The sequence below is a fragment of the Lepidochelys olivacea genome (assembly GCF_965140295.1).
Source record: "Lepidochelys olivacea isolate rLepOli2 genome assembly, chromosome: 9".
In the NCBI taxonomy this organism is placed as follows: domain Eukaryota; kingdom Metazoa; phylum Chordata; order Testudines; family Cheloniidae; genus Lepidochelys; species Lepidochelys olivacea.
In genome coordinates this window covers 41,969,134-41,993,929 of record NC_140419.1, presented here as the reverse complement: position 1 = coordinate 41,993,929, position 24,796 = coordinate 41,969,134, and the positions used below count along the sequence as shown (strand labels likewise).

The following is a 24,796-nucleotide window of genomic DNA, read 5'->3' as shown; positions in this document are numbered from 1 at the left end:
CAATTAAGGATCAGAGCCCAAAAGTCTCAGTAGGAAGTCTCTATCATTTTGAGAGTTGAGCTGGAGCTTGAAGGAAATTCAATTCCTTACGTATTCTATAAAATAGACAAAGTTTAGAGGATACCTTGATCGTTTCTATGGACTTCAAAAAAGCAGACTTTTACTCAGAGAACTGGTAAGTAAGGTTCCATGGAAAAAAAATCTAAGGGAAACAGGAGTTCAGGAGAGCTGGCAGTTTCTCAAGGAGACAATATTAAATTCACAACTGAATTCAACTAATTCCGATACAAAAGAAAGATAGGAAGAATAGTAAGATACCAATATGGCTCCATCAGGATCTCTTTAATGACCTGAAAATCAAAAAGGAATCCTACAAAAAGTGGAAACATGGATTAACTGATAAGAAGGATTAGAGAAAAACAGTACAAGCATGTAGGGACAAAATCAGAAAAACTAAGGCACAAAATGAGTTACACCTGGCAAGGGAGATAAAAGGCAATTAGAAGAGGTTCTTTAAATACATTGGAAGCAAGAGAAAGATGAAGAAAAGTGTAGGTCCTCTACTAAGTGGGGAAGGAGAAATAATAACTGATGACATTAAGAAGGTAGAGATGTTTAATGCCTATTGTGCTTCCAATGAAGTGAGTTGTAGCTCACGAAAGCTTATGCTCAAATAAATTTGTTAGTCTCTTAGGTGCCACAAGTACTCCTTTTCTATTTTGCTTCAGTCTCCATTAAAAAGATTAATGATGACTAGATCCTCAACACAATTAATACTGACAACCGGGGGAAGGAATGCAAGCCAAAATAGGGAAAGAACAGGTTGAAGAATATTTAGATAAGTTAGATGTATTCAAGTCAGCTGGGCCTGATGAAATTCATCCTAGGGTCCTTAAAGAACTAGCCAAAGCAATCTCAAAGCTGTTAGCAATGATCTTTGAGAATGCCTGGAGGACGGGAGAGGTCCCAGAAGATTGGAGAAGGGCAAACAGAGCACCTATCTTTAAAAAGAGGAACAAGAAGGACACAGGGAATTGTAGACCAGTAAGCCTAACTTCAGGAGCTGGAAAGATACTGGAGCAAATTGTTAAACAATCAATTTGTAAGCACCTGGCGTATAATAGGGTTATAAGGAATAGTCAGCATGGTTATGTCCAGAACAAATCATGCCAAACCAACTTAATGTCCTTCTTTGATAGGATTACTGATCTAGCGGATGGGTGAGGGAAAGCAGTAATGTGATACACGTTGATTTTAGTATGGCTTTTGGCAAATTTCTGCATGGCATTCTCATAAGCAAACTATGTGGTTGAGACAAATTTACTATCAGGTGGGTGCACAACTGCTTGAAAGACCACACTCAAAGAGTAGTTATCAATGGTTTGCTGTCAGACTGGGAGGGTTTTTCTAGTGGGATCCCACAGGAGTCAGTCCTGGGTCTGGTACTATTTGATATTTTCATTAATGACTTGGATAATGGAGTACAGAGTATGCTTATAAAATCTGCAGATGACACCAAGCTGGGAGGGGTTCCAAGCACTTTGGAGGACAGGTTTAAAATTCAAAATGACCTCGACAACTTGGAGAATTGGTCTGAAATCAACAAGATGAAATTCAATAAAGACAAGTGCAAAGTTCTTTACTTAGGAAGGAAAAATCAAATGCACAACTACAAAATGGGGAATAACTGGCTAGGTGGTAGGACTGCTGAAAAGGATCTGGGGGTTATAATGGACCACAAACTGAATATGAGTCATCAATGTGAAGCAGCTGCAAAAGAGGCTAATATGATTCTGGGATGTATTAGCAGGAGTGTTGTATGTTGACGGTGACTCCTTAGCCACATTATGGTTCTGATTTTCAGCATGCTGAGCACCCATCACTCCAATGATGTCTGTGGGAGCTCAGCACCTGTGAAAAATCAGGGCTTAACTGCTGCGAGATACAGGGTGTTGGGAAGAACTAGCAGCAATATTCAGCAAATTCTTTTCTTCTCCTCTCAAATACATTAGTATGGAAATAGTGGACAGTAGGTAGCATATCTCAATCAGTGTTTATGAACAAAGCAGTGTGGGCAGGAGGAAGAGGAAATGGTGAATAAGGTAGAGGAAAAGATGGAAGCGAGGAGGGTCAGAAGGTTATTTATATTTTTACAATATCTTTAAAATAAAGTTCCAGCCTATGGAGAAACATGTGGCAGAACAAACCTTTCAGCACACAGGAAGACAGGAATGACCATACTGGAGTATATCTCAGGTCATCTATCCAGTATCCTGTCTCTAACCTCTCTCAGTGCCAGATGTTAGAGACATCCACATTAATATCTGGCAAGCCTAACTTGAGAGTCTCATAGGTCCGACCTAAAAAGCTGTGTGTTACTACTATCCACCACAAATTTTCCTTTTCGTTAAAGCAGCACTGTATGAAAGAGAAGGGAAATCTACACTAGAAGTAGGGAAGCTGAAATGACACAGCATACAATTATTTGTGACAGATGGAGCCAAGGATGAAACTTGATATAATGTACAATGTCACGGCTTATCTTTCTCCTGGTTCTCAAAACATTTCATTTGAATGTGTGTCATAAGTGTGCAAAATCAGCAGTGTATGAAAGGGGCCACTTACTCATAGCAGAGTCTTGTAGGGTGACATCTTAAGGCCCATGGAAGCTTCCTAGTCCTGTGGAAGGAAATTCTACGTTAGGATAACATGGCAAGGAGTATTTCACTGGTGGGTCTTTCTATCCCCTTACAGCATTGGCTTCTTTACTAGGGCTAGTCCAAAAACAAAAATCCATTGAAATGGTTTTTTGAATGGGAAATTGAGCATGACAAAACAATGTTTTTCATGAAAAGTTTCTACTTATGGCAGAAAATTTTGACTTTATGTTGAAAAACAAACACCCCAAAACTGAGACATTTTCTTTTTTCAACCAAAACATCATGCTGAAAACCAACACGTTTCACTCTGGGAAATGCTGCTGTGGTTCCTCATGGGAGTACTCTGAGTCAGATCCCCACTTGGACTACACTTCCTATAATGCACCATGGTCAGGGACTCCCATGATTCACTGGAGTGATTTACCAGGATGGGAGACCACAGTGCAGCCTGGGAGATGTAGTATGGTTAAGGAGCCTGCCCCATAGAAGAGAATAGGGGCAATGATGCACCCAAATTCAATTCCCAGGAGGCACTGTGGAAGCATTCTGAATCAAAGGTTTTGAATTTTCATAAAAAATTCAGGCAAAAAAAGTTTTATTTTATGTTCTAAATTTTAAAAAAACAACAACAGCCTCCACTCCTGCCCTCTGAGGGAGTCCCGGAGACTACTGCTGCCAACTGTGGAGCCAACCGCATTAGAAAGAGATAGGGGGCTCAGCAATGGGGATATTAAGTGTGAGCTTCCCCCCAAAAAACTGGTGCTTGTGAGAAGGTAAGATGAAGGATTGCAAGGAGCTCAGTTCCTGCACCTCAACTTCTTTTTCCCTGGGCATTTCTTCAGCCTGTGGACCTGACCCTTGCTGGCTGACAGCTCAGTTTCAGAGCTTGCCTACTCTTACTCTCCACATGGGACCAAAGTTAACAGGGAACATGACAAACTGTCCTGGCACATTGTTTTTGAGGTTTAGGTATAAATCCAGCTACATCACCATTGAAGCATCATTTTAATACAGGTCCCAATCACATGGAAATGTATACCCAAAATGTAGTGCCACTGAAGTTTTATGAGCTCTCTTGCAGGATGTAATGGTTACAAGAAGTAAACTGTATATATATATAAATAATAGCAGACTCGCAGCAATCTGCTTCATGCTTTAACAGCTCTTCAACTAAAGTAACCTGCAGCATGCTACACCTCTCAACACAATGTAGTGGTTTGAAAGGGACGCATTACAGCAAGAACCTCTTCTGGCCTGTTAGGAGTCAGAGGTCTATTTGGGAGGGAGTCTGGCCTGCTGGGTAAACTGAGTCACAGGTTATTGATTGGATGCTTTCATGAGGAGTCAGATCCTGAGACAATGTGAGAGTTGGGCTAGGCCCAGTGAAAAGTTTAGCTGGGAAGAAAATATGGAAATTGATGGTATCCAGAGAAAACCTGGGTATGCTAAAGAAGACAAGCAAGCAACTTTAAATGCTTTCTGTTATTAAAGAACTACGGATTATAGCTTTGGACAGTAAATATGGAAAATGTTTAAGGAAACAGATAACACTAGGGAAAATTAGGGCTTAGTTTAACTGACGAAGGGAGTGAGCAGGACATTCTTCCCCTCCCCAGACCTGCCCCAAAGGCCCTAACCCACATTGGCTCCTCACACAAGAACTGGAGGAGCAGGAAGCTGATAGATGGGTGGAACTTTGAAGGTGCTGCCAGACAGTGTTCCACACACCCGGACGGGGAGGGGGCTTCCTGCAGTGAAGGTGGCAATTTGGCAGCTTTCCCCAAGGGTGCCCTCCTCTTGTCTTGCTTCTCCACCACCACTGTCTTACAGGACATTTCTTGAAGCTGTTGACTCTTCCCTTGTGGGGGCAACAGCTCTGGTGGGGCCCCTTGGACTTGTGCCCCCCACCTGCCCAAGAACCATACATGCAGTGGATTTACATCCCCGAGGGTGTGAATCAGGAACTCATACAATTGACATCCACTGAATGAAAACTGAGTGAGCAGATTGCTAACAAGATGAGAAAAGCCATCTGTGGATGTAGGGCTATCAAGTAAGAAAACCACACATGGGGGTGGGAGGAGAGGCAGGCTACAAAAGGTGGCCCAATTCTCCTCCCATTGAAATCAGTGGTAGCTTTGTTGATGATATGGGAACAGGATCTGGCCATATAGCAGTTCTGCTTCTGCACTCTGCCTTGGGTGGTGCCTGTAATGTGTGGGAAATCCCAGGGCTTTCATAGGAATTAAAACAACTATGGAAAGTCAGTGCCATCTCCTTCATTTCTGCACTAGCCAGAATAATCATACTGTTGGCCAGAAGCTGGTTCCCAGAATGTGTTATTAACAGACCTTAAAAAATGAAAAAGCTCAGGAAGTCTTTTAAATAAAAGAATCTCAAATCTCTCAGCTATTAAGTAGTTAATACCCCATCCAGATAGAGTAAAGAGATTGAATTCTTTCTGGCTTTAACAAATAATTTAAGTATTTTTCAATCAATATTCAGCAAAACAGTGCATTACCAGTGATTTTCTTTCTACAAGTGTTAATAACATTCATCTCCTCTCCCCTCATCTAAAACATTTTACTTCTGTAGACACAAACTTAGCTGGCAAAAATCAATTCATTCCCAGTTTATTATAGTCCTAGCTCTTCACCACTTACTTAACTCATAGCAGAGTATCTCCTGTAAATTTAAGCACATAAACCACAGCGAAAAGCAGGTCAGGCTGTAACTTTTGAAAACAAGGCTCCAGGAGGTGAGGAGACAGAATTTCCTGGCTAGATGACGTAACACTTTATAAATAGATGAACAATCACTCTGAAAGCCTGTTTTCTTGTAAAGAAGGGAGGGGGGAAAGAACCTGCTTTCCTACCCTGGTTCAGGTTTCTGGATCAGATCCTCTAGGAAGGTGGGACGTAGCTGTCCTAGTTTGTGTGTGTTCTTTGGCCAGGTTTCCACAAACACACACGTAAATTACACAGAGGCTCCACTTATCAGCACAGCTGGCGTTTCATTCCTCCCTCCTGTTCCTGCAGCACACCCAATTTCCTTTGAAGTTTTAGTCCTTCAGTCTCCCACCGTGTATCAATCCAAGGTACAGACTTTTCCCTCTCAGATTTCTACCAAGTGAACAAATAAAAGCTGGTAAGGTCTGAGCTCCTGTTGAAACAGAATGCTTTTGTCAGCCTTCAGAAAGCCTAAATAAAAGATGGGATCTGCCAGTGACTGGTATGTAATGAGTAAACTCCTCCTCTTGGCTGGCAGGGGGAGGGTGTTGGAAAGATAGAGTGACTGTGAACAGACTGACTTCCTGCTTGGATGAATAGGAAGGTGGAGCTGCTGTGCTGAATTAATATTTTCAATAGTGTTATACACAAACACCCATGCATATACACAGACACTTAAAACAAAGGCTGCTCCAAGTACACAAGAGCCAAAATGCAGTGATATTTTGAACAAAAACTTTCTTTAAATCAGTTAAGTAACTACTATGGGCTTCAAATTAAAATCTGATTAAAACAGATAGGATAACAGTTGCAGTTTGTGTGATTACAAGATTCTCCTTCACTCCAGAGCTTCTGCGGACAAAGCAACCTCGTAGTGGTGCTAAAGTTATGGTTAAGGAGGCAAGGCCCTTTCATTTCAACTTTTAATTTTCAGGCGCTTACAGCTTTTCAGAACTTTACCCTCAGTCTGATTGTGTGTCTTTAGCTGTGTGCATGCAGTTATTCGCAGTACAAAGGTAAACTCTTTAGGAAGTTTAATAGCCTATACCATAGTATAAATTGCTGCATACATGCCAGGAGGGTGTTACAGTTGCCATGAGAAATCATATCCTTTCCTGAGTTTATTTTGATTACATTTTCAATCATAAAACGCCATTATCAAAGTTTTTAACATCAAATTATATTAAACACCACCCAAATTCTAGTTCCCTCCCCTTCAGTTTCTTTCAAATCAAAATCCTAAATATTGCAATGAAGCTGTTGGTTCATCATTGGGTGGGTACTCCCCTTTCCTCAAATGAGCGGGATGGAAAGGACTGGGTCACATGAAATTCTGGGAGCGCCACAGACCCAGCTCAGCTTCAAGTCAATAGAGGGCACTATGTTACCAGGAAGAGGAAGTGTTGTCATGAGGCTAAGAGAATCAGGCAAACAGCAGATGGGGGTGGGACTGCTGAGCATCCTGCGTCTTGCTCTCCTACCTGCCTCAGCCGAAAAGATACCAAGTTTTGTGCAACTGCTCAGAAAAGGACATATTGACCACAAATCAGAGTCTATGGTCATAGACAAGTTATTTGCAAATATGCAAATCAGTTCATTAAATTTGCCTAAAACATCCCTGGGAGCTGCACAGATCTTGGCAGCTACGGGCTGGAGGCTGTCTGCAGAGGGAAGGCCAGGAGGATGAACCTGCCAGCAGGAGACATGAGGCAACCACTAAAGCTGGATGATTGGAGGACAACAGAGAGCTGCCCCTCAACAAGACCAATGAAGGGAATGACCTCTGTCAGTGGGATCTACAGGCAAATGCTGAATTGCCTCTTAAGAGAGCCCTTGACTAAAGGAACCCCCCAGTTGCAAGCTTGGGAAGCCTCACAGGGCAACATGTCCCTTTCACCTCTCCTCTCCTTGGCTGCTGTGGGGGACGGGGGTTGGTCAAGGTAGGTCACTGTTCTTTTTCTGCCAGCACTCAAATCTGTACTTAGCAGAAGTGTATATTTCATGGGAGAAAAAGGACAAGAGTCATTCCAGCTCTTGCAGCAGAGTTCATGATACATACAGCATGCTACCAAATACCCAAAAGGGACTAGAATAGCACAGCACTATATGGACACCGTCTAGTGCAGGGGGTTACATTATATTCCATTGGTTTATTCCCAAAGAACTCTACAAGGCTGGTGGTGTCCACAGTACTACGCCATGATATGACACATTTTGTTTTCCTTCCAGGAATGAAGAAGTTATTGGAATAGCATTTGCTAAAGTATCTCCGGTGATTTGAAAACCAACCTACGCCACTGTCCTTATATTGTCACTATCAGGCCAGCTCGATGAACTGCAACCAGTATTGTCAACTCACAGGTTTTTTTTTGTGAGTTTGTGATATTTAGTGTTTTCAGTAAATCTCCAGTTTCTGGAATCATGGGATCACACAAGACTCTCGACTTTCTTTTTCTTTTTTGAAAAGTAAGTTTCTACTCCTTGTGGTTGTGGAGAAATGCCTAATAATGTGATTCCTAAAGACACAGAAACCAGAAAGCAAGTAATAGGAACACCAAATATATTATTTATCTTCATGTACAGAACCTCGTACAATGGGGCCCCAATTCTGACTGGGGCCAGTAGGGGTGCCATTGTTGTAATACAAATAATAATTACTATTAATAAAGTGGTGTAAAGGAAAGGAGAATCAGATCCATTAAGCTTCTTGTCTTTATGCTTGTGAAGAAACCTTCTGAGTGTGACCCAATGGCAATGTTGTTTTTCAGACTACAGACAGCCTGTAGGGAGGCTTAGCCTCATTACCTGAAAGAGTGAAGAAACTATATGCATATTTTCTGGAAGAAAGGGGAAAGCAGAGTTCCCAGGGTCATATCTGAATTCCATACTTGATTGTGTTCATATTGTAATTCCATATATGTGCCTGTCTACACTTGCCTGGCTGTTATCATGTAATGATATTAAAGAGGTTGTTACAATGCTAATTTTAAAAAAGTTAGACCATACATAGAACACAACAACTACAGAGTTGATGTTGCCAAATCCACGCTTTCAAAAATCATAAAACTGGCTTAAAAATCATAACGTTTTTGTATATAAAAATTTTCTTCCTGGTTTCTGAGCCTTTAGGTCACACTTGAGATGCATTTTCAAGATCTTGTCTGCAAGCGCGAGGGCTAGAAATTATATTTTTTAAATGAAAGCAGAGACTCTCACATATTCACATGACTTCAGGAGCTGAGGACAAACACCAACTATCACATGACTCAGGATAAAATTACAAGGGTTGGTAACACCGTGGGGAGTTCATAGTTCTCTGGACCGAGGTAGATGTTTGCATTTGCACTGTGTCCTAACCACAGCTTTGGCCACTGTTTGAGGTTGAGATGGCAGCCAGAACAGGCTGTTCTATAAAGTATCAGGTCAGTTATCAGATAATATCAAGTTCCACATTAATGAAGGAGCAGACCAAGTTGCACCAGGAAGTAATCATTTATTCATGTATCTCAAAGCAAATAATGTAGTGGTAAGAGACAAGTGTCTGCGTAAGATCTCCTACACCACCCACTGCACAGTCAAAGGCACAGGAGTATGTCAGGGAGGGGCAGCACTCAGGCAATCCCAAACTGAGGAATGGTTCATTGGGGACCATAGCCAGCTGAGGAATGGTCCATTGGGGACCATAGCAGCTGGTGTAGCAAGGCTGCCCTAAGCTGAGCTCGGGGGAGGAGTGGAACAAGAAGAGAATGAGACATGTAACCTCATGGCCCTCACTGCTGCTCCCACAGCAGCAGAGAGTCTGGGCCCATGTCTGCTTTCTAAGGTCACAGTCCATACTGATAGTCAACTACTTCCATCTATAAAACATTCCTGAGTGCCGACAGAGGCAGGCATGCTACATTATTCCCAAACCTTTGACTTTCTTGTGAACTGACTTGGTATTTATGAGTACCCAGCAGCTGTGAGTTTTTTTGATCTACAGCTGGGAAGTATGAAGATCACAGGACTACATTATAACATGACTGTCAGGAAGGCAGAGAAATTATTATTCACTCTCAGGAAAGTTCATGACAATCTCATTAGTTGCTATTTCTGTCGCTGTAATAACTGAAGCAGCCTGTGGGCCAAATCCCAAGATCCTGACTCAATTTTTACCAGGTCATATTCAAGAAAACTTCCTCTGATGACATCTAAGGGCAAGATTCTGATACCCCTTTACATAGATTCAGAGTATTGGGTAAGCATGCAAGGGGCATGAAGACAATGCTGAAGGCTTTCTTGAGTCTTGTGTTACATTAAGGTTCCCACTGTTTTCAGTGAACTGGTTATTGAGGCTTTCCTGCTTGAGTCTTGTGTTACATTAAGGTTCCCACTGTTTTCAGTGAACTGGTTATTGCATCAGTGGGAGTTCCCCCTCTGTTTCACATTGGTCCTCTCCCATCACGAGACCAGTTTCCTCAAATGGAGGTTCAGGGCAGCCAGGTCTAAGGTGGACCTGCTCTTCATGTTCCTGTACACTGAATGTAAATAACTCTGCTCCACCGGTTTAACTCTGGTCTGAAGATCATAGAATCATAGAATATCAGGGTTGGAAGGGACCTCAGGAGGTCATCTAGTCCAACCCCCTGCTCAAAGCAGGACCTGCTCAAAGCAGGACCTTAAAAACTTCTAAGGAAGGACATTCCACCACCTTCCTAGGCAACGCATTCCAGTGCTTCACCATCCTTCTAGTGAAAAAGTTTTTCCTAATATTCAACCTAAACCTCCCCACTGCAACTTAAGACCATTACTCCTTGTTCTGTCATCTGCTACCACTGAGAACAGTCTAGATCCATCCTCTTTGGAACCCCCTTTCAGGTAGTTGAAAGCAGCTATCAAATCCTCCCCTCATTCTTCTCTTCCACAGACTAAACAATCCCAGTTCCCTCAGCCTCTCCTCATAAGTCATGTGTTCCAGTTCCCTAATCATTTTTGTTGCCCTCCACTGGACATCTTCCAATTTTTCCATATCCTTCTTGTAGTGTTGGGCCCAAAACTGGACACAGTACTCCAGATGAGGCCTCACCAATGTCGAATAGAGGGGAATGATCACATCCCTCAATCTGCTGGCAATGCCCCTACTTATACATCCTAAAATGCCATTGGCCTTCTTGCAACAAGGGCACACTGCTGACTCATATCCAGCTTCTCGTCCACTGTAACCCATACATCCTTTTCTGCAGAACTGCTGCCTAGCCATTCGGTCCCTAGTCTGTAGCAGTGCATGGGATTCTTCCGTCCTAAGTGCTGGACTCTGCACTTGTCCTTGTTGAACCTCATCAGATTTCTTTTGGCCCAATCCTCTAATTTATCTAGGTCCCTCTGTGTCCTATCCCTACCCTCCAGCGTATCTATTTCTCCTCCCAGTTTAGTGTCATCTGCAAACTTGCTGAGGGTGCAACCCACGCCATCTTCCAGATCATTAATGAAGATATTGAACAAAACCGGCCTGAGGACCTTGGGGCACTCCACTTGATACCGGCTGCCAACTAGACATGGAGCCATGGAGCTCGACAATCTAGCCAGCTTTCTATCCACCTTATAGTCCATTCATCCAGCCCATACTTCTTTAACTTGCTGGAAAGAATACTGTGGGAGACCGTATCAAAAGCTTTGTTAAAGTCAAGGAATAACACGTCCACTGCTTTCCCCTCATCCACAGACCCAGTTATCTTGTCACAGAAGGCAATTAGATTAGTCAGGTATGAGTTGCCCTTGGTGAATCCATTCTGACTGTTCCCAATCACTTTCCTCTCCTCTACGTGCTTCAGAATTGATTCCTTGAGGACCTGCTCCATGATTTTTCCAGGGACTGAGATGAGGCTGACTGGCCTGTAGTTCCCAGGATCCTCCTTCTTCCCTTTTTTAAAGATGAGCACTACATTAGCCTTTTTCCAGTCATCCGGGACCTCCCTCGATCGCTATGAGTTTTCAAAGATAATGGCCAATGGCTCTGCAATCACATCCGCTAACTCCTTTAGCACTCTCAGATGCAGCGCATCCGGCCCCATGGATTTGTGCTCGTCCAGCTTTTCTAAATAGTCCCAAACTACTTCTTTCTCCACAGAGCGCTGGTCACCTCCTCCCCATGCTGTGCTGCCCAGTGCAGTAGTCTGGGAGCTGACCTTGTTTGTGAAGACAGAGGCAAAAAAACACTGAGTACATTAGCTTTTTCCACATCCTCTGTCACTAGGTTGCCTCCCTCATTCGGTAAGGGGCCCACACTTTCCTTGACTTTCTTCTTGTTGCTAACATACCTGAAGAAATCCATCTTGTTACTCTTAACATCTCTTGCTAGCTGCAACTCCAAGTGTGATTTGGCCTTTCCTGATTTCACTCCTGCATACCTGAGCAATATCTTTATACTCTTTCCTGGTCATTTGTCCAGTCTTCCACTTCTTGTAAGCTTCTTTTTTGTGTTTAAGATCAGCAAGGATTTCACTGTTAAGCCAAGCTGGTCGCCTGCCATATTTACTATTCTTTCTGCACATCGGGATGGTTTGTTCCTGTAACCTCAATAAGGATTCTTTAAAATACAGCCAGCTCTCCTGGACTCCTTTCCCCCGTCATGTTATTCTTCCAGGGGATTCTGCCCATCAGTTCCCTGAGGGAGTCTGCTTTTCTGAAGTCCAGTGTCCGTATTCTGCTACTCTCCTTTATTCCTTGTGTCAGGATCCTGAACTTGACCATCTCATGGTCACTGCCTCCCAGGTTCCCATCCACTTTTGCTTCCCCTACTAATTCTTCCCGGTTTGTGAGCAGCAGGTCACGAAGAGCTCTGCCCCTCGTTAGTTCCTCCAGCACTTGCACCAGGAAATTGTCCCCAACACTTTCCAAAAACTTCCTGGATTGTCTGTGCACTGCTGTATTGCTCTCCCAGCAGATATCAGGGTGATTGAAGTCTCCCATGAAAACCAGGGCCTGCAATCTAGTAACTTCTGTTAGTTGCCGGAAGAAAGCCTCGTCCACCTCATTCCCCTGGTCCAGTGGTCTATAGCACACTCCCACCATGACATCACCCTTGTTGCTCACACTTCTAAACTTAATCCAAAGACTCTCAGGTTTTTCTGCAGTTTCATACTTGAGCCCTGAGCAGTCATACTGCTCTCTTACATACAATGCAACTCCCCCCACTTTTCTGCCCTGCCTGGTCTTCCTGAACAGTTTATATCCATCCGTGACAGTACTCCAGTCACATGAGTTATCCCACCAAGTCTCTGTTATTCCAATCACATCCTAATTCCTTGACTGTGCCAGGACTTCCAGTTCTCCCTGCTTGTTTCCAAGGCTTCCTGCATTTGTGTATAGGCACTTGAGATAACTCGTTGATCATCCCTCTTTCTCATTATGAGGCAGGAGCCCTCCCCTCTCGCATTCTCCTGCTCATGTTTCCTCCTGGTATCCCATGTCCCCACTTACCTCAGGGCTTTGGTCTCCTTACCCCGGTGAACCTAGTTTAAAGCCCTCCTCACTAGGTTAGCCAGCCTGCTTGCGAAGATGCTCTTCCCTCTCTTTGTTCGGTGGAGCCCATCTCTGCCTAGCACTCCTTCTTGGAACACCATCCCATGGTCAAAGAATCCAAAGCCTTCTCTCTGACACCACCTGCGTAGCCATTCGTTGACTTCCATGATTTGACGGTCTCTACCCGGGCCTTTTCCTTCCACAGGGAGGATGGACGAGAACACCACTTGCGCCTCAAACTCCTTTATCCTTCTTCCCAGAGCCATTTAGTCTGTAGTGATCCGCTCAAGATCATTGGTGCCGACATGGAGAAGCAGGAAGGGGTGGCGATCTAAGGGCTTGATGAGTCTCAGCAGTCTCTCCGTCACATTGTGAATCCTAACTCCTGGCAAGCAGCAGACTTCTTGGTTTTCCCGGTCGGGGCGGCAGATAGATGACTCAGTCCCCCTAAGGAGAGAGTCCCTGACCACCACCACCCGCCTCCATCTCTTGGGAGCAGTGGTCGTGGAACCCCCATCCCTAGGACAGTGCATCTTATGCCTTCCAATCGGCAGAGTCTCCTTCTGTTCCCTTCCCTCAGATGTATCTAGTCCACTCTCTGCATTAGTACCTGTGGAGAGAACCTGAAAACGGTTGCTTACCTGTATCTGCATTGCTGGTACATGGACGCTCCCCTTTCTTCTTCTGGAGGTCACATGCTGCCAAATTTCTTCACCGTCCTTCTGTCCCCACTGCGCAGCCTGCTCTGAATTTTCAGAATGTTGTGTCCGTAGTAGCATATCTTGACGTCTGTCCAGGAAATCTTCAGTTTCTCTTTTGCAACGCAGGGTCAATACTTGTTTCTGCAGACCTTGAACCTTCTCTTCCAATATGGAGACCAGCTTGCACTTTGTACAGACAAAGTCGCTTCTGTCCTGTGGAAGGAAGACAAACATGGCACATCCAGTGCAGGTCACAACAGCTGAATGCTCCCCATCCATATTACCTTCCTTCTATGAGCTTCCTCAGGAGTTGTAGTAACTACTCAGAGAAGCCGGCAAGATGTAAGCCTCAGTGGGCTCTCCCAGGCGAACTCCCAGGCAAACTCCCTCTGTTAGCTGTTGGGCTCTGAGGTCTGCTGTACCAGGCACTGACTCATACTACCCAGCCACAAGGCTAATTAACTGTATATTTGACACTCTCTGTAGGAAACTGGGTAGCCTCCACCCTGACTAACTGGCTTCTAGTCTTCCATCTCCATAATTACACAGGAGTCTTTACTCTGGGGCTGGGTAGGTGCCATTTACTTCCCTTTTTTAAATTCAAAGCAAACTTTTTTGTTACTTTTAAAAAGACTAATTCAGAGTCTTATTAATTGCATTTATACAGACCCAACCCTTAGTATCCACCTTTCAAAATATTTGTTTTAAAGATTATGGCTTAAATCCTAATATTAAAACCCCCGACGAAGAGAAGCTACTTATTCACGGGGAGCATGACTAGGACTTCATCAGTGCTGCTCACACTGAGGGCTTCCTCCACTAAAACAGTTTCGAGCAGTGGTTCCCAAACTTGTTCCACCGCCTGTGCAGGGAAAGCCCCTGGCGGGCCGGGCCAGTTTGTTTACCTGCCGCGTCTGCAGGTTCGGCCGATCGCGGCTCCCACTGGCCACAGTTTGCTGCTCCAGGCCAATGGGAGCTGCTGGAAGTGGTGGCCCGGTGTGGTGTGGCAAGTGCTCAGCACCTCTGAAAATCAAGACCATGGGAGCTCAGTTTGGGTACCCCAAAACTGAGGGTATCTAAATCAGAGGCTGTTTTTGAAACATTGCCCCAAGGTGACACAACAAATTAAAAGAGGAGTTAGGCTCAGAGCCCAAAACCTTTTCTTCAGTGGTCTGAGATTGCTTTACAGACATTAGCTAGTTAAGGCTCCAAGCACCTAAGAGACAGATAGTAACAATTATTATTATACATACAGGTAAACTCAGTCATAGAAAGGTTAAATAGCTTGCTCAAGTTATGAAGCACCAGATTCTGCCACTCTTAATTATGCAACAGGTAATCAGTGGGGCTCCTTGCAGAGTAAGTTATTAGTCAGAGCATGTCTTGACTACAGAGGCTATACTAGCATAGGTAAATCAGACTGATATGCCAGCATAACCCTGATGTAAGAACCAGTGGGACTAGAACATGGAACCATGAGGATTCTGGGTTGCTGATGCTTCTGTATCACCATTGGATGCTTAGGTTGGGTTTCTGCTGGGGGACCCAGCTAGGCTCTGCAGGACATACTGCCCAGCAGGGCCTGAGTGGCAGCCTGTGACAGGGTGCTATCAGCAGCACCCTGATCACTGACATAGCTACAGCCTGGAGAAGGCTGCAGGCCCAGCTGAGGGCAATTACACACTTTCTGGTGGGGGACTGTGAGCACCTGGGTAACAATCATTGGATGACAAGGTAATTGGGGAGAATATATTGGGAGGAAACAGGAAGCAAAGGGCAGCCCAGGAGAAAGCTCAGAGGGTGAGCCTGGGCTGGGAAGTGAGGGCTGTAGGGAAGCCTGCATTACATGACATTGCTATGTAAGAGGGGAATAAATGCACACCTTGGTGAAAGATATACAGCCCACTGTGTGTTTGTGACCATGAAACCTTCTGAACTGGCCAGGCAGTGAGGGTCACTGGGTAGCGAGAGAGATGTCCTGTGACATGACCTCCTTAACTGATTGGCTTATGTTCATATCTAAACCAGGAAGCCAGCGTAGGGAGCTGTCTGAGCAACAGTGCAGGCTGCCTGCTTGCTTTGCTGTAGACCCTAGACCAGTGGTTCTCAACTCTGGTCCACCGCTTGTTCAGGGAAAGCCCCTGGCGTGCCAGGCCAGTTTGTTTACCAGCCGTGTCCACAGGTTCGGCCTATCGCGGCTCCCACTGGCCACGGTTCGCCGCTCCAGGCCAATGGGGGCTGCGGGAAGGGCGGCCCGCACATCCCTCGGCCCGCGCTGCTTCCTGCAGCCCCCATTGGCCTGGAGTGGCGAACCACTCCTAACTGCAACTTAGTAGCTGATCAATGCAGGCAGGCTGCCCATGGCCTAGCCATGACTCCCATAGTGTAGATGAGCCCTATACTGACAAAAGGGGGTGGGAGGGTTCTGTCAGTGTAGGAACATCACATCCCTAAACAGGCCAAACCGGAGTGGCACCAGGCTGCAACATCTGGGACAGGAAACTGGGCCCAGCCTTGTGGGACAGGTACCACCATTACTACAGGGTGAGTGCAGGGCAGGTTCACTCTCGAAACCCTCGCTGGCCTCTCCTCCACACCAGGCCAAGAGAAGTGTATGTTTGCCTAGGGCCCTGCTCTCTAGAACCTTCCCGGGACCCAACATTTGAGAAACAGTGCTCTAGCCCTAACTAAATTCAAAGGCCTGATCAGACTATTGAAGGACTATAGCATTGGGATCAGTATATCTGCATTGTTTTGTGACTTGTAAGTTGCATTCCTGTAAAACAATCACTACTTTTGATTTCTTTGCAAAGTACCATAGCACTAAAATCCTCTTTTCACTGAGTGCTTCATCTGGTTGTTGGTGCCAGTGTTCTGTAACTGAAATCCATTGCCATCTATCACACTTAAATCCTCACGATGTTACATAACAAATTACCTCTATTGTCTCATGGAATGGCTCTGATTTTTGTTGTTGCCTCTTCAGTCTTGAGCATTCCAGTCTAATGTCCAGTTCACGCCTAGACATTGCTTCTGTATGACAAACACTTTATTTCTGTCACTGAGTAGAAAGCTTCAGGATCCATAACTACACCACCATTATATCTGGAAAAACAATCAGTTGTGTGGTTTGTGACTGCTGCCACAACATTGTCTCTAGAAACTGCTGTGCCATAAATTCTTGCTTAATCCTATAAGACAATACCTAGCTACATTATGCCCTTAGTGCCTGTCTGATGCCTTCATGCAATGAGAACAATATAATAAATAAAATACACAGCACTGTAACTTTGAATGATCAAAGCTGTCAATAGTGGATGCATTTTAACGCTATGCCATAATCTTTTTCATCAGTTTATCAAAATGTACTGCCTTATGAATTGCTTTCGGTGTTCAAGTTTCTTGTAAACATTCAATATTAAACATCTCTATTAAATAACAGAGCATGGAAAATGTTAAAACAGCCATCTATACAATTGCAAAATGCTAATGACATGCTTCTTGAAAATCATCTTTACATATCTTAGCATATATTACAGCAAAAGAGGAAAATGTAAAATAAAACATTTGTTGCTAGATTTCAGGGTGTTTTCTTTCTTAACAATTTTTTATTTTTAAGTTAGCCCCTTTTTCTGGTGGCACACATTCAATAGATATCAAGCTGTAAGAGCTCTTATATGTATGAGCAGACATAATATTTGTAACCAGAAATTAATATTATAAATTGATATCAAAGGGCCAGATTTTACCACTTCTGCTCACTTTGAATTGTACTGTGTTCTGAGAGTTGTCCCATTGAAATCACTCTGATTAGGGGGGACAGAACATGGCCCTTACCCAGTTTGAGGACAGACATTCTTTGACTTACACTGTTAAAGATTAAAGGTTCATACTATTCAGTCTGCTTGCCATAGCTGTCTTGTGCACATTCTGCAAAATGAAAATAAAGCTGGTCAAATAATATTAGCAACTGGTTTAACTTTTGTCATCAATAATCAGATAAATTATTCACAACTATTAGATCTACCGTTCAACCCCCTCTCTTGATGGTAAAGTAATATCCACCAACAAAATCATTTGGGATTTTTTTCCATTATTTAACCAGCTCTAGCTATGTAAACGTGTTCAGCCCAGCACATACATTTAATGACAAAGAGTTTAGCACACTTTTTGTTTTTATAGACAATTACATTTTGTTCAAGGAATAAGATGCAGCTGCTTTGAGACTGTACTTTTCCTAATTAATTGCATCAACTCAAGAATGGGACCTGAGTGTCAGTGAAGACTTCAGGTCAATGTGGTCAAAAAGCTAAGAAGATTTCAGGATGCCTAAGGAATGGGATGGTGAATAAATATAGAGAGTATTGTAATACCATCACAGGGTCACCCAAACCCATGGAGCATCTCACAAAGTGAGCCTGCCTTAATTTTACAGCTGTAAATTGATATTCAACTCCAGTTGGCTGCCTGGGCTTAAAATTCCATGGCATAAAACAATAATCTTTCACTGGCTCAACGAAAAGGTGTAGTCAGAGTTATGCTCCTGACCAGGGAGGGACTCTTGGGATAAGGCTGGGGAGATCCTGTCCCAGCTTCACACAGAACTAGCAACTGGGAGCTTTTTATCTTGCCTGCTGGACCTTGATGGGCTTCAGCCAAGTCAGCCTGTCCCTTGACCTACTAGACCCACAAAGACCAATTCTCATTGGTTCTGCCAGTAGCTGATCTTGTGTGGCTTCTCTAAACCTTCCTTGGAGGTCTAAATTTGCTGGGTTTTTTCCTTGGAAAGATACCTTCCACAGGCAGAGCATGCCAAGGTGGCGGAGCCTCTCGTAAGGGGCATCAGAGGCCTGGTACACCCTGTCACGATGCCTTTATATAACCAATGGTGCCCCCTCATCTGGATACATATGCTACGCTGATCACCGCATCTCAGCAAAGACACTGCAGAATTAATAGGGGTTCAGAGACGATTGATGAGAATGATCAAGAGCTTGGAAAAACTCTCATAAAAAGAGAGATTGAAAAGACTGATTGTTTACCTTAGAAAAGCAACGAATAAAAGGGGACTTGATAAAAGTATGTCAAATAATTAATCGTATAGAGAAGGTAGATTGGGAACTTGTGTTTTTCCTCTCTCATAATAAGAACAAGACAACATTCAATTAAATAAAAAGGTGGGAAATCTAAAACCTGATAAAAGAAAATATGTTTTCACATAATGTGTGATTAAACTGTGGAACTCTCTGCCACAGGAAGTTGTTGAGGCTAAGAACTTAACACAATACTTAAAAGGTATTGGCCATTTATATGGATATCAAGAATATCCAAAGCTATAATGAACAACAAATTTTGGAAAGGATACTTCATGCTTCAAGGTTTAAGCCAATTTCTAAGTACTGGAGATCAGGATGAAACCTACTGGAGGGGAGCAAATTATCCCACTTCTGCCTTCTGCAGAGTTCTTTCACGTTTCTCTGGAGCCGCTAATAATAGCCTCTGTCAGAGACAGGATATGGAACTAGGTGGAGCTCGGGTCAGATGCAATATGGCAATTCCTAATGTTCCTAATGTAGGGGCCAATCCTGTTATTTTTACCCTGACAAAACTACTAATGATTTCGATAAACCATTTTAACACAAGTTTAATTCTTCCACTAAAGCATTTTCAAATAAATTGAAACTTCAAAAGATTGTTGTCTTTAAAGCCCAAAGCATGATTTGTGGTAAAGTAGTAAATCATCATTTAATTCTTTCATTGGAATCATGTCTGAATCAATGCTAACGCTAAGACGAAATAGAAAGTATTCTGAGACTGGTTATAAAAATGATTTAGAGGCCTGATCATGTTCCCACCTAAATCAATGGAGTTCTGTCTTGGATTCAGTAGAACAGCAGCTAGCCCTATATAAATGGAAAGACTTTGCTATGAAGAGAGAAACTAAAAAGACTTGAGACTATTCAGTGAGGAGATTAGTAAGAGACAACACGAGACAGGTCTAGGAAATAATAAATATCCTAGAGAAGATAAGTCAGGTGCTCCTATTTACCCTTTTTCAGAATACAAGAACAAGGAGACATCCAATGAAACTGAAAAACAATATATTTTAAACTAATAAAATACTTTTTCACATGGAACATAATTAACCTGTGGAACTCATTGCCACATGATATCACTGAAGCTGAGAACTTGTCAGATGCAAACAAGAATTAGGCATTTATATGGATAATGATCACATCCAGTTATATTCAATTGAATAATTTTTGTAATGATTTAATATAGTATTTATATTGCAGTAGCACCCAGTGGCTCCAAACAGGATCAGGGCCCCGTTATGCTATATTCCTGACAAACAGGACCACTAGGAGGGTTGAGTTGCAAAAGAGGCAATTTCCCCCTCTCCCCCCCCCCGCAGCCTCCCAGTTGAGAGGACCCCCAAACCAACTGGTGCAGCAACCTGGTGTGCAGGGTCTCAGAGGGGCAGCCAGGCTAAACCTGAGTGGTTCTGTGACCTTGTGTGCCAGGTCACAACACCTGGAGCAGGTAGCTGGGCCAGCCCCACAGGACAGGAGCCACAGCCACAGGGTGAGTATGGTGTGGACTCGCTCTCCACCACCTCTCCCATCCCCGTACACTGGGAACTTTTTTGGAAGGCTGGGGGAGCCTCAGTGTCCGATTTTGCCCTGGGCCCCCAAAAACCTCTGTGCAGCCCTGCTTACAAACACATACAAGACATGGGATGAAGTCCTGGCCCCATGAAGTCTGGGAGTTTTACCACTGACTTCAGTGGAGGCAATGTCTCAGCCATGGTCTCTGCCCTGAAGAGAAGTCCACTGTCTGTTAATGGGGGTTAGGAAAAGCTTCCCCTGGAGTAGATTAGTCAGTATTTTCCCATTGCTAGGTTTCTTGCACCTTCTTCAGAAGTGTCCCGTCATGGCTACTATCAGGGGTAGGACACTGGCGCAGATAGATCTGATCTGATCTAATACATTGCTATATTTCTGTGTAAGCAGATGAATGAAATATCTATTATCAATGACACATCTCAGATGTAGTGCAGTACAATGACATTTCCTATTATAATGAATGGCATTACAAGCTAGCTATAAATCAATCTCGAGAAAGTGAGTTCTAAGTTCAGGTGGTGGGGGGGTGATGACAATTTATTCCAAGTATACATATTCAGGTGGGTGTATAATGTTTTTTCACTGAAAAGTGTTGTCAAATATTTCCAAAGCAGATGGGTATCCTTAAAAAACAAAGAGCCAAACCACTGAAGTTATTTGTCAAATCAAAACTGAATGTTATAATCAACAAACACTCAGGGGAAAAGCTATTTCTGTGACAGCTTTTTACTGCTGGCGTGTGTTCCCTGATTCTTCCAGTATACACAATGTCATTCTCAGTGCAGTTGTGGGCCTAAACACCCACACATCGCTGCTGGGTACTTACCACAATGAACTCATTCTGCAGAGAACTATGGGCACTGGAATGAGTGCACATGCCACTAATAAGAGAGAGCAAGTTTTGCTGCTGTTTTTACAATTAAAATGTCTGATAGCTGTATATATTTACTTGGCCCTTTGATGTGGTCAGTGGAGCAGAAGAATATTTCCTCCTTGACTAATGTTCAGTTAAAAAATCTGTTTTAGAGGCAAAAACTGACAGGAAAACCACCAAGAGATGCTGTTTTGTTTTTTAAAAAAAAGTAGTTCCAAAAAATACAAAAAGCAGTGTGTACCATTGCCCAGATTTCAAATCAAACCCAAATATTTCCACAGTCATATCCGTTCCTGTAAGTATCCCCTATCCCTTTCCTCCCATCATATGCTTTTCCCTTCACCTCATACAGACCCATGGTGACATCTTGATAGGCCTAGGGTTGCCTGCTGAGCTGGCTGTCCATTTTAGATCTTATGGTATTGGTACACAATGCATTCTGGAGGCACTTCATGTTAGAAGGAGCCTTGGCCAACTCTGAGATTTGAAGACATTAGTGCGAGCAAAGCACAGTTCTCCCTCCAGGGTCTCAACATGAAATGTAGGGATAAAGACTGGGAGTCACTGATTTCTAGGTGAGGCTATCAGCCAGAGAATAGATTATAATGGGGGCGGACAGAAGATCAGTTTGGAAGGTCAGACTGGAAGACAAAAAAGAATCAAACTCAGGGGAGAGAGCATGGATGCCACTGAAGAGAGAAAAGTCTGGTTGGTGGAAAACAGGGTCTGGAGACAGGGCTTAGAGGGGGGAAATGTCAAAAAATTTGTTTTTTTGATAAGCATCAGCACTTGTCCAGCTGAAGTTTTCATATCCCTAAAATGAAGCTCCCCAAGTATAAACACGCGGTCAAGGCTCAATCAATAATAAATATAATCAAAAACTTCACATGAAAATGCAGTTTCTACCAAAACAAAAGATTCTTTTGTAAATCAATTACAATGATACTGCCATGTTGACCACAGCAAATGTAGCCAGGCTGTACAGGTGCTCAGGTTTATTCAATTAATTTTGTTTTGATCTGCTACTAATCTCTGAAGCCAGGTAGGTATACATTTCCATAGACTATAGGGTTGTTATCCATTAGCCAAATCTTGTGTCCCACGTTTGTAGGCTGAGGGAGGATTGCTTCCGAGTACATTATTACTAATGCTTTTGCCTATCGCTATACAATGTAGCGTAGACAGGAAGGACTCTGAAACAACAGTTAGATTACTCAAAAATTTATCTGTCACTGCAACAGAGTTGCCTTCATCTCTGGGCACGGCAAGCATAGACCTTTTCCAATCTGTCAGAAAATAAAATTGGCTTTTCTTTTCCCAGGTAAGTTCTAGCAAGTCTAAGGAAACCTGTCCGAAGGACTGAACTGTTTCTTACGAAGAGTAATCATCTCCACCTAGTGGCCAAAAGCTAAATTCCTGGTGTGCTAAAATCCAGTACTCCAGTGTCAAGTGTCAGAGTAGCAGCCGTGTTAGTCTGTATTTGCAAAAAGAAAAGGAGGACTTGTGGCACCTTAGAGACTAACCAATTTATTAGAGCATAAGCTTTCGTGAGCTACAGCTCACTTCCTCAGATGCATATATATCTGAGGAAGTGAGCTGTAGCTCACGAAAGCTTATGCTCTAATAAATTGGTTAGTCTCTAAGGTGCCACAAGTCCTCCTTTTCTTAGTGTCAAGTGTGTGTTTTCTTCATACTGTCCATATCTCTCATCAGTAGCAGAGCCAGGTTTTACAACTGGCAGGAGGGTGAATGGGTCATTGGTAGTGGGCTGGAGAGCGAGCCCACCCTACGCTCACTCCAGGTGTTGCGATCTGGTGCACAGAGTTGCAGCACCTTTCAGGTTTGGACCAGCTGCCCTTCTGTCATGAATGAGTGGCATTGCAACATGGCATATGAGATCACAGGGCCACATGACCCCGTGTGCCAGGCTGCAATGCCCAGATTGGGGAGAGAGGCCCAGACCCACAGGATAGGAGCCACTACTTCAGGGTGAGTGCAGGGAACTTCATGTTCCAGCCCTGGGTGGAAATTCGTGACATAGACCTCCTTTTGTCAGTTGCAGAACACAGATGAAAAGGCATCACACATACACCTAAGGGCCACTGGGGGGACGGTTGCCCCGTCTGCCCCCCATCAGTTCTGCCACTGCCTCTTGTCCCTAAGACTATCTGCCCAAGTCCCTTGGTGAGTTTTTAGAGAAATCATTGAAAGCCCTTCTTGTCCAGGCAAGCCTGAGCATGGCTATTTTATTTATGCTGTTCTGGAGGGGCTGAGTATTCTCCAGCTTCCCCTCTTTTGTTTCCCAAACTATGATCCTCAGACCTTGCACGGGGTTCTCAAAAATGCTTTAGAAATGGCATGCTACTTTCAGAAGTGTGACTCTCTCCCAACATTTGGATTGAGAAAAAGCCAAAATGTGTTGGTGAGGCTTGAACTTGGGGCTCCCCTGATGCTGGGTAAATGCAGGAGATGCCCAGTCACCACAGTTTTATAGTGACCGTACAGAACGTTTCTTGAGAAGCCAGGTCAGCCAAAGAAACCTGTTTGCTTTGGTGGGCTATGATCCACGAGCCCAGACAGCAGACTCACTATCTATTGGCTCCCTAAGAAGGCAGCCTAAACAGGACATTCTTCTGATATTCCATAGCACCTGTCCCATAACTTTCTTATTCAAATAGAAAAGCCACATCCCAGTCACAATAAAGTGAGGCCACTGAAGACAGCCCGGTGACAGCCCTGCAAACGCAGCATGAAACTAGAGATGTTTCATCAAGGCCAACTTCAAAGCTCTGTTTGTAAAGCTTTGATAAATCCAACCTCTCTTTTAGGGCCTGATCCTAAGTCCATTGAAGTCAATGGAAACCTTTCGACTGGCTTCAACAGGGTTTGGATCAGGCCCACTAAGAGCTTTTGAATTTTTCAGAATCATGAGTTTCAAGAATAGGCTCAGTCTGTCCTCTCTAGGTAAGTACTGGTATCTGTAAACATAATGGGATGCATGCTCCTCTAATTGTGTTTGCATGCACAGCTCCTGTTAGCAGCAATGGAAGCGGGGAGTGCACACTGAAAGGAGGTTCTACTCAGCTTAGCTTGCCTGTTGATTTGTTTTTTCACAGCCTTCTGGGTATGAAGGGAAATGTGTTTCATGGTAACTCTGTCACATGTAGAAACTGCCGCCACCACCACCATCACATCACCTTGAATTACTGTAGACTACTGTTTGTTAGTTTCAGCAGCGATTTTCACATAGGCCCCTTGACAGAACTGTAGTCTCTATTCCAGAAGTAGAAAGCCACTGCTCCAAGCTATTTGGACAGCCTAGCGTAGATTTTTTTTTTCTCCTCATCAAAATACTGAGATCTAGACATGGAACCACTTAGATAAAGAGATAAAAACATTCCAGAAAGCCTAAACAGCAAAACCCAACAAACAATGTTAAAAGCATGCTCAGCACAGGACAGTTTCTTAATTTGAAAATGGAACAACGTTGAAAAAGCATCCGAGATGAACACTCATTACAACAGATGATAATAGATTATATTTTATTAACTGAAAAATGTATATAGTAATGTATAAATCCATGTCACTCACAGGGCAGCTGCTCTTTATGAAGGGCTAGAGACCAGTCTGCCTGTGTCTGCCTTATGAAGGCCCTTCTTGGGGGTAACTGATTGTCACAGGTGGCTGATTAGTAAACAAGTACCTG

General features: G+C 43.6%; 1 protein-coding gene across 2 annotated transcripts in view; it reads right to left on the bottom strand.

The window, feature by feature from the left end:
• The window catches only part of PIK3CB (phosphatidylinositol-4,5-bisphosphate 3-kinase catalytic subunit beta), a 195,599-nt gene extending 189,734 nt beyond the window's left edge, over positions 1–5,865 (bottom strand). The window contains exons 1-2 of one of the 2 annotated variants that reach the window (XM_084639467.1): positions 5,536–5,865; positions 2,626–2,679 (exon numbers count right to left, since the gene is read on the bottom strand). The gene's annotated coding sequence lies outside the window, so the exon portion shown is untranslated. The remainder of the gene's footprint in view (positions 1–2,625; positions 2,680–5,535) is intronic. The other variant, XM_084639471.1, reaches the window with a different exon arrangement.
• Between the last annotated feature and the right edge of the window lie 18,931 nt (positions 5,866–24,796).